This window comes from Neovison vison, chromosome 1 (genome assembly GCF_020171115.1).
Source record: "Neovison vison isolate M4711 chromosome 1, ASM_NN_V1, whole genome shotgun sequence".
Taxonomy (NCBI): domain Eukaryota; kingdom Metazoa; phylum Chordata; class Mammalia; order Carnivora; family Mustelidae; genus Neogale; species Neogale vison.
Window position 1 is genome coordinate 296,723,139 of NC_058091.1, and position 10,453 is coordinate 296,733,591.

A 10,453-nucleotide genomic window follows, 5' to 3' on the forward strand; every position below is an offset into this window, starting at 1 on the left:
CATAATGGCTGCAAATAAATTATATTTTCTGAGCTATAGAATAAAATTAATTATTTCTAAATTGTTTTGAGGTATATGAGTTTATTCTTTTATTCAAGGGTGGTTTGAAAATTAGTTTTTGTTACCAAATTTCAATTTTAATCTCATTAGAAAATCAATTATAGAATTATAAAGGGCTGAAGACTATGGACACAGAGTTTTTAAATTTTTATTATTTTTTATTTCTTAAGATTTAGTTATTTATTTTAGAGAGAGAGAAAGAGCATGAGTGGGAGAGGCAGGGGAAGAGGGAGAGAGAATCTCAGGCAGACTCTGTGCTGAGTGTGGAGCCCAGAGCTGAATGAAGCCAAGACTCAGATGCCTAATCAACTGTGCCACCCGGGCACCCCGGGCAAAGAATTTTTTAAAGGTTAATGGTGAGATCTAATAGATAAAAAGAATAAGTAGACAAAGAAAAGGAGTTGATCAAATCATTATCCTCCTGCTTTGTTTTTACATTCCAAGTTAATGAGTACGTTTGTGTGACAAATTTTCCCAGATTCACCTATTGAGAGGGATGCAGTGGTCATGCTATTTACAAAATTAATGAATGGACTCTACTCCCACTGACAGAATCATATGAACATCATACTCATATTTCAACTCTGGTTGTTACAAAGGAAGTCTATGGAGTTTTCTGTGCCTTCCATAACCTCTATTTTCTTCCACCATTTCTGTATTATCTCCATTGAATGACTGAATAAAACACCATGTGATATTTTCTCCTGCTGTTTCCATTGGTATTGTCATACTAGGTAGGAAAACTGATCCAAATCTAAACTGTTAATACCAAATGTTAAGTCCCTATCTAATTTCTTAGCATTAGATCAATTCATGGGTGTTCAGTCACACTACAGACTGATGGCCAGTGGCTTAAGAAAGCAATGAAGATTAAATCAGCTGATGTCAGTGTGAATAGATACATTAGGAACCAAGGCAAACTCAGTGGAACAGTTATGGGTTATTGAAATTTGGTATTTATAGATGGAGAAGTTTTGTTTGTTAGAAGCTGGAAGAGACTTGGTCAGCATTAGAAAGAAAAGTTATGGTAATTCGCTGCCCCATATTTTTAAATTAATTTATTTTGAAGGACATTTCAACTGAGGCTAATGGTACCTTAGTTAATGCTTGTGCCCATTTTTAAAATTATCATATTTTTTGCCTACTACATTCAAAATGTTTAGGTTGAGGATATGGCTACTGGTATCTGGATTGAAGTGGAGAGAAAATTCATGTAAACAATGTAGTCAGGGAACTGAGTGGTTCCATGCTTTGTGGAACATTAAAATATGTTTGTATTGATTAATTACATAAGATATACTGAGCCACTGGTTAAAGGTAATAGAATGTTTCATATAGGAGGGAAGACAATTTTAGTGTACAAAGTAACTAAGAAGTTTGGTGACTAAAGATTAATAACAAAATAACTGTCCTTCTTTACATATGATATGCTCCTTTATATATGACATTCTAGTTTATTTCAAGTACACAAACATCATTATATATGCACAGTAATTTTATAACAAAATTTACAGTATTCAATTAAGAAATATTAAAAACAAAATACTAATCTATAGCTTAATGCCATTCAGATGTTAATTATCTCATAACTGACTTAAAGATTTAATGGAATTTTAATCAAGAGTCCTAATAGAATTTTATAAAAATATTGATATTCTGATTCTAAATATATTATGTGAGGGACAATGTAGGTCAGAATAACTAGGCCACTTCTGAACATGATGAATGGGGGTGGTGATATGTTATTCTAGATATTAGGACTTATTGTGAAACTATAGTAATTAAGATACTATAGTACTACTATTGCGGAAATAGATGTATTTCTAGTAGAGTATTTCTAGTATGAAGAGCCCATAAAAATACCCAAGTTTGTTATAATTTTATCTTATGAAATACGTTGCATGCCATATCAGTGTGGAAAGGTAGTTTTCTTTAACGTGTGGAATTTTAAAAAAAGATTCTGTGTGTGAAAAATAAAATATATTAAATAAAATAGATTAAAGTCTTTATGTTGATTAAAAAAATCCTTCAAATATATGAATAAAAATATGGTTAATATCAGATAGGGAAGTATTATTTTAAACTACTAATTAAACGAAGAATGTATGAAAATTTAATTATGTTCAAATCAAGACTTCTTTTCATAAAAAGACACCCTAAGGAAATTTCATAAAAGACATTATAAACTTGGTAAGGATGTTTGCAATTTTAAGAACCAAGAAACAGTAATTATTAAGATTATGTAAAGGACTCTTACAATTTCATAAGAAAATCAGAAGCAGTAAAAAAGTAAAGAGAAAATGGTTAAAAAGCATTAACAGACATATCCCATGAGAAAGAATCACATATGGCCAATATATATTTGAAGAGATATTCAATCTGGCTAATGACCAGAGAAATTCAAAACAGTACAATTATCAAATAAAATTTTATACCCATTTAATTGGCAAAAATTAGAAAACCATATGTATTAGCTTCATAATGCTGCTATTTAAAGAAATACCACAAACCTAGTAACTTAACATGTGTTTATTAATTTATAGTTCTAGAGTCAGAAGTATGAAATGGGCCTCAGAGGGCTGAATTAAGGTTTTACAGAGTTATATATATATATATATATATATATATATATATATATATACACACACACACATATATATAGGTATGTACATATACCTATGTATATGTACATACCTATATATATGTATATATATATTTTTTTTTCTGGAGTTTCTGTACAGTTTCTAGACGTTACTTGTACTCCTTTTCTCCTTGGCTCCCTTTACATTGAAAGACAGCAATGTTCCTTGAGTCTTTCTCACCTGGCATCACTCTGACCCTGACTTTCTTGCCTACTTTTTCCACATATAAAGGGACCATGTGATTACACTGAATTGCAGGTAGTTGTTGGCAATGTATATCACCAATATACATTATAGATAATTCAGAAAAATATCTTTATGTTAAGGTCAGTGAGTAGTTTTATCTTCATTCTACTTGCAATCCTACATCTCCCCCATTCTTTTGCCATGTAACGGAACACGTGCACAAGTTCTGCGGATTAAAATAAGGACAGCTTTGGAGGGCCATTGTTCTGCCTATCACAGCACCCAGTAACAAGTATGAAAGAAGATGAGAATTCATAGTCTCTTTTATTCATTGCTGGCTGAGTGTCAAGTGACAAAAACCATCTTATTAGGATGGCAAGAATTGGATAACAAATAACTTCATTATTTTAATAGTTTAACAAGCTAACAAGTTTGTTTCTTGATCAACAAAATATCCACTGTAGGCCATAGTTTGCTAAAGTCCTGTCCTAGAGTAATCCCTTCAAATCTTGAAACAGAAGGTATTGCTGGATTAGTTAGTTGATAGGTAAATGGTTTTCAAATAGGACTAATATGCATTACTCAAATTGTTACAATTGAAATAGTTTGACAAAAATGTGAGAAAATGAGACTTAAATCATGGCCTAAATTTTATAAACCCATATTGTAATTTATAGTGACATGGAAATAATTTAACACGTGTTTATGTGTGAATATGTTTTATTATAGGTCTTCATGACATCCTCTACTAGTTTTTTATTGGCTGTGCAGCATTATCCAAATCATTCTAGAGGAATTGTGAACAAAATACACCTTACTCTATTTTCTAATGCTAATTTTATATAAATGCATAAACATTCTACATGTGGTCAGTCATGCTTTTCACTTTATTTTGAACATTCTACTTATTTTATTTATTATTTTGGTTGTGTTTTTATGTTGCTTTATCCTTCTGTTTAGTCTTTACTTATTTTATTTAATATTTAGTAAATCCACCAATTCTGTGGGAATTCCCTCTTAATTGTCTAAAACACTTCAGCAAACTTAACAGGGAAATAATACATAAACATTACATAATAATACATAATGGAAAATATATTTTTGGAAGCAGTGAAGCTTATCTATCTATTCCTGTATATATCCTGAATTGTATCCTTAAATATCCTCATAAATATTTATAAATTTAAAATGCTTATACATTTTAAATTTATATTTTTATAAATTATAATTTTTTATAATTTTTATAAAATGTAAAAATTATAAAATTATAAATTTTTATAAAATTTATGTTTATAAATTATAAATATTTATAAATTTATAATTTATAAATATATAAATGGAGGCAGTAAAGCTTATCTATCTATCCCTGTATATATTCTGAATTGTATCCTTAAATTTCCTCAATTTAGGGATAAATATAGTTTCTTTATGGTGCTAATACCTCATCATCAGGTTATTTATGGTAACTACTAAGTAATGGTTTTCTATTTTTGCTGCATATCATAAATTGTTAAAGAAATATATATTATAAAAAACAAGGTACTCAGGTATTTTATTCTAGTTTTCTCTATTCTGATGATGGCTATTTTATTCCATTTTTAAAAATTTAGGACACAGTACATTAAACTGATTATGCGATTGAAAAGTTAAATGTAACCCTCAGTCTGAAAATCACTGTTACAGTACATAATGATATAGAGTTAGTGGTAAAAAGTCTTTTTTACATACTACCCATTACATAATTTAGTTACATGACATGTGCTTATATTTTTAAAATTAAAATTAAAATTTTAGTTTAATTAAATAAATTAAAATTAAATTTTTAAAAACTAAAATATTAAGACTTAAAATCGAATGGTTTTGATTTAATTCAGAAAATCCTGGGATTAGTAAGAAAGATGACATCTTCTATTCTGTTTTGAAGATAACTTCCCAATTATTTTAATTATAGAGAACAAAATGATGGTTACCAGAGGGGAGGTGAGTAGGTGGATGGGTGAAATAGGTGACGGGGATTAAAGAGTGCACTTATGATGCGAACTGAGTAATGTATAGCATTGTTGAATCACTATGGTATATCTGAAACTAATATAACACTGTTAACCATACTAAATTAAAAATAAAAAATAAATGATGTAGTTACTCTGGAAGGTGGCTTGGCAGTTTCTTAGAAAATTAATACTCTTGGAGCGCCTGTGTGACTCAGTAGGTTAAAGCCTCTGCCTTTCGCTCAGGTCATGATCCCAGGGTTCTGGGATGGAGTCCCACATATGACTCTCTGCTCAGCAGGAAGCCTACTTCCCCCTCTCCCTGTGCCTGCCTCTCTGCTTACTTGTGGTCTCTGTCAAATAAATAAATAAAATCTTAAAAAAAAAGAAAAAGAAAAAGAAAATTAACACTCTTACCATATGATCTAGCAATCATACTCATAGGTATTTACTCAAATGAGTTAAAAACTTATGTCTATATGAACCTGCACATAAATGTTTATGATAGATTTATTCCTATGTGCCCAAACTAGACACATTAGTCTTTCAATAGGTGAATGGATAAACAAATCATGCTGCATTCATACAATGAGATATTATTTGTGCAATAAAAATAAATGAGCTAACAAACCAAAAAAGGCAAGGAAGAATCTTAAGTGCATATTGTTAAGTCAAAGAGACCAGTGTGAAAAGGCTACACACTGTATGATTACAATTATATGATATTCTGGAAAAAGCTAAACTATAGAGACAAGAAAATGATCAATGGCTGCCAGAAGTTCCAGGAGTTAGGGTGGAGAGAGGAGATGAATAAGTGGAACACAAGGGATTTTTAGGGCAGTTAAAATATTCTGTATGATATTCTAATGGTAGACGCATGACATGCCTTTGACAAAACCTACAGAACTGTGAGACATAGAGCAAACCCTAATGTAAGTATGGACTTACACTGGTTCATTAATTATAACAGTTACCATACCGATGCAACACATTAATAATAGGATGCAAGGAGAGCAAAAGGAAATGGAGTAAATGAGAAGGAGCACTGACTGTACTTCTGTTCGACTTTCCCATAAACCTAAATCCCATAAACCTAAAAAAATAAAGACTATTTGTTTTGTAATAGTAAGAATTAAAAACCACCTAAATATGTAATTTATGATCCTTTAGTTGAATAGTAAACTGGTAACTATTTCTTTGTATCTAACCATGAGAACTTCCTATAGTATCTTGGGAAAATTACCACCTCAATAGTTAATCTCCTGCAAAGGAGTTTATCCCACCAAAAGCAAAGGTCCAAAATCTAAAATTTTTAGAAATGATTCCTCTAGTAGATAGGTTATTTGAATGGCACTCACTAATGGTTTCTATATAGCCATACCTGTGGCTCTGTAACTGTATCCCCTCAGCCTGATCCTGACCTCATTCCTGTGACTTGCTTTGGTCAGTGGGACAGAATCAATGTAACACAGCAAGACTGGAAATGGGACTTCCTTATTTCTGGCACTGCATAAAGATCAAACCCTGACTATTCTACTGGACCATGAAAGACCAAATGGAGCAGAGACAAGTGAATCCCAATCTATTTGAGTCCACTCTCTAATAGCCAGTCATCAGCACATTTTCCAGGTGACACCAGACACGTAACAAAGGCAAAACTGAGATCAGCTAAGTCTGGCCTAGCTTAGTAGAACCACCCAGTCCACGCTCAGATTTATATTTACAAACCACTGAGTTTTAGTGCTCTCTGTTATACAGCATTATTGTATCAGAAAATCTAGTCAGCTCACTGAAAAAAAATATTGTTTCAGTATTCAGAACTGAATCAGAAATTAAGACTTAAGGAACTTTCTATGAATTTACAAATTTGAGACTGGATAAATGCAACTTCTTTTAGATCAACTATATATTTCAGATCAAAGTAGAATATAGTATCTAAACAGTTGGCATAAATTAATAGTTTGCATAGAAGGACAATATGCCCATATTAATTCCACATGGAGAAAAGAAGACAGAATTACAATAATTAATTTGTTATCCCTGAAGCAGGAAAATATAGATTTTTCCCTAAAATTCATATGTTGAAACCCTAATCCTCAAAATATCATATTGCAGCTAGGGCCTATGAGGAGGTAAAAAAGGTCTAATGAGCTCATCATTGTGAGAGCTTAACCTAATAAGGTTATTGTCCTTATAAGAGGTGGAGGAGACACTAGAGTTTTCTTTCCCTCCTCCATGTAAAGACACCATGAGAAGACTTTCAGTTATCAACCTACAAGAAAGAAATCTCACCGGGAACCCAGTTGGCTGACACCTTGGTCCTGGACTTCCAACTTCTAGAACTGTGAGAAATAAATGTCTGTTGTTTAAGTCACCCAATATATGATATTTTGTTATGCCAGTCTGAGAAGACTAATATAATACAGAAATAAAATGTGAATGCAAATCTTGGGAATAGGTAAATTCATAGATATTTACATTCACCTTTTTTTTTTTATTTGGATGTCATAGTTTTATTTTTATTTTGTTTTTATTTTGAACTGCAATCATTTTATTCACTGATACAGTGTCCCTAAACATCTTTGGGTTCTTTCCCTTCTTCCAATCCTATCTCAGGTCCTCCAGACCAAAACATTGTGTTTATGTCTGAGAGCAGCAACTCATCACACCCGTCTCTTTGGATCTTTCTCTCCTGGGCTGAAACAGAAAACTTTACTCAAAATAGCAGGCCATAGCAGAACAAGAATATAATGAACACACTTTTCATAGGCAAAGAGAAATAAGATAATAGGGGAGCCTGGGTGGCTCAGTGGATTAAGCATCTGCCTTCAGCTCAGGTCATGATCTCAGGGTCCTGGGATCAAGCCCCTCATTGGGCTCTCTGCTCAGCAGGAGCCTGCTTTCCCCTCTCTCTGTGCCTGCCTCTCTGCCTACTTGTGATCACTCTCTGTCAAATAAATAAATAAATTTTTTTTAAAAAAAAGAAATAAGATCATAAATGATATGAACATTTGTGTGTCTCTGAAGTATTTTTTTAATTATTTTTTGTTTTTGTTTTTCTTATTTGAGAAAATTAATGCACCACTTAGTTTGCTGAATGGTAATTTAGTGCATGACTTTTTAAGGTTTATTGAATTCTCCTGTTGTTGGACATTGGGCCTGTTTCCTAATTTGGGAATATGCCTGCTATAAATATTCTTATATACAGAGGCTTTAGCAACAATTTTCATTTCTTCTAATTAAATATCTTGGAGTTGAATTGCCACGCATTCTTCCAAGACACTATACTCATTCTGATGGCCTTACATCCTTTCCTACCTTTTAAGGTTATTTTAGTTTTTCTACCAAGTGGTCAACTTTATTTATTTTGATATTTTTACAGGATATAGAATCCTAGGTAGAGTTTTGTTTTGCACTTTAAAAATTCATTAAGTGGAAAGCATTCTTTTCTTTTTTTAATTCTTTTTTTTAAGTTTTTATTTAAATTCCTGTTAGTTAACATCCAGTGTAACATCATTTTTAGTAGAATTTAGTGATTCATCACTTCCATACAATACCCAGTTGTTGGAACACAACCCAGATCCTCACCAACGTGACTGGGGTCCTGTTGAATCCCTTGAGAAAACTCCAGGAGATGAAGGGGAAGAGTCTTCCTGCGGGATGGCCTGGAATAAACATGGGAGGATCCCTGGAGTGTTTTCACGTCCTCCTTTAGATAGATCTGATAAATATGGAGAATCCTGAACTTGCTCTTGTCATTTAAAGCCAAGAGATGTTGTCATTTAAAGCTAAGAGATAATCATGGTTCGCTTGTCTCACTTGATTGTCTGCACATAAATCACATCTCACATGTAGCCCTTGCCCTGCACATAAATTTATATCCTGTTTGTAATCAGATTTTGTGGAAGGTATGAAAGAAGTGATTGTAAGAAATAAAGACATCTACTGATATCAGTCGGTAGTCCCCTCATCATTTTGGCTCTGATCACCAGGATCCCCACCTCGAAAAGGTGACAGGTGGCACCTGAGCAGGGACCTGAAATCCAAGAACAGTCGCGCAGTCACCTGGAGACTCTCACTGAAGGAGGTAAGTGAGAATGATGGGGCAGAATCAAAGTCGCGCCCAGACTTTTCTAGCATTAATACAAATCTTTTTATCTCAGGGAGGTGCTCGAGTATCCAGATGCCAATTAAGAACTTGTCTGGATGTTATTTGCCAATATAATCCTTGGCTTCCCGATGAAGGAAACTTGGAAGAGACAAATTGGGAGTGTGCATGCCATAATGTGGAAAAGGTTTATAGATAAGGTGAAAAAATTCCTGTGGAATTTTGGATTACATGAATATTGGTAAAAACAGTAATTTTAATTATTAGAGGGGAATGTTAAGGAAGTGGATCTTAAAGCTGAAACAGTTGCCTCTCTGCGTACATATGAGTTAGATGATGAATCAACCTGACAAATTCAATCCGAAAGTAAAAAAAATATTTTTCGGCGAAAAAGACAAACACCATGTTTCTCCTTTGGCCACCTCACTTCCGATTCCCTCCGAGGATGAGGATGAGGAAATAACAGCAGGCTTCTTTGGGGATGAGGGGAATGACACTGGGTTGGATGATAATTTACGCATGTTACAATTAAGACCAACAAAAACTAAAAAACACAATTCTGTTTCTACTCCGTCTCGCCCCCATGAGCTGCACTCAGTTTTCCCTGTAACTTTTCATGCTAATGGGCCAAATACTTAGGATGGGATGTCAATGGAGACCGTAAGAGAATTTAAAAAGGCATGTTCCATGTACTGGCCTGCTTCTCCTTTTGTTATGAATATTTATCCAGTTGGAGCAATAACATCTGCTGGATTCCCAATGATTTTCAACTCATAGCTAAAATGGTATTGATCTCCTGAATTTCAAAAATGGAAGATGTGGTTTTCTGAGGAGGCACATGAAAAGGTCAGGAGTTTAGGACAGAGAGGGAATGTAGCAGCTGTTACTTATGACATGTTACTTATGACATGCTCATGGAACAGGAGCTTGGATGACTTCTAATCATCAAACTCGTAACATCCCTCCTGCAGTCCTTCCCCACATACATGATGTGGCCTTACAAGCCTGGCAAAAAATTTGTTTGGGTACTGATTACACTGCCAGTTATAAAAAAATACAACAAGGGCCTAAAGAGCCATACGTTGATTTTATTGGCAGGTTAAAAGAATCATTGGAAAAGCAGGTAAGAGGAGAACAAATTCAGGAAATACTCTTAAGACAACTGGCATATGATAATGTTAATGAAGATTGCCAGGCCCTGATTCGATGACCTCTTAGAGAATCTGGCAATGTCATGGTTTATTTAAAAGCTTGTCATAATGTAGGATCCTTTAAACATCAGGCCTGAGTAACAGCGTGAGAAACCATGGCTGTTCAAATACATTGCAGGCAAAATGGACACAAAAAAATAATGCCATCTCCCTCCCTGTCTGGTCACCCCCTCTCCTGCCAACTGCCTGAATAAATCCAAGATTGAACTCCCTAATGTTTGTCCCTGCTGTCGACGAGGCAAACACTGGGTCAAGAAA

At 33.6% G+C, this 10,453-nt stretch overlaps 1 pseudogene; it reads left to right on the forward strand.

The window, feature by feature from the left end:
* Window positions 1–10,194, forward strand: part of LOC122895307 — a 96,665-nt pseudogene extending 86,471 nt beyond the window's left edge.
* The last annotated feature ends 259 nt before the right edge of the window (window positions 10,195–10,453 follow it).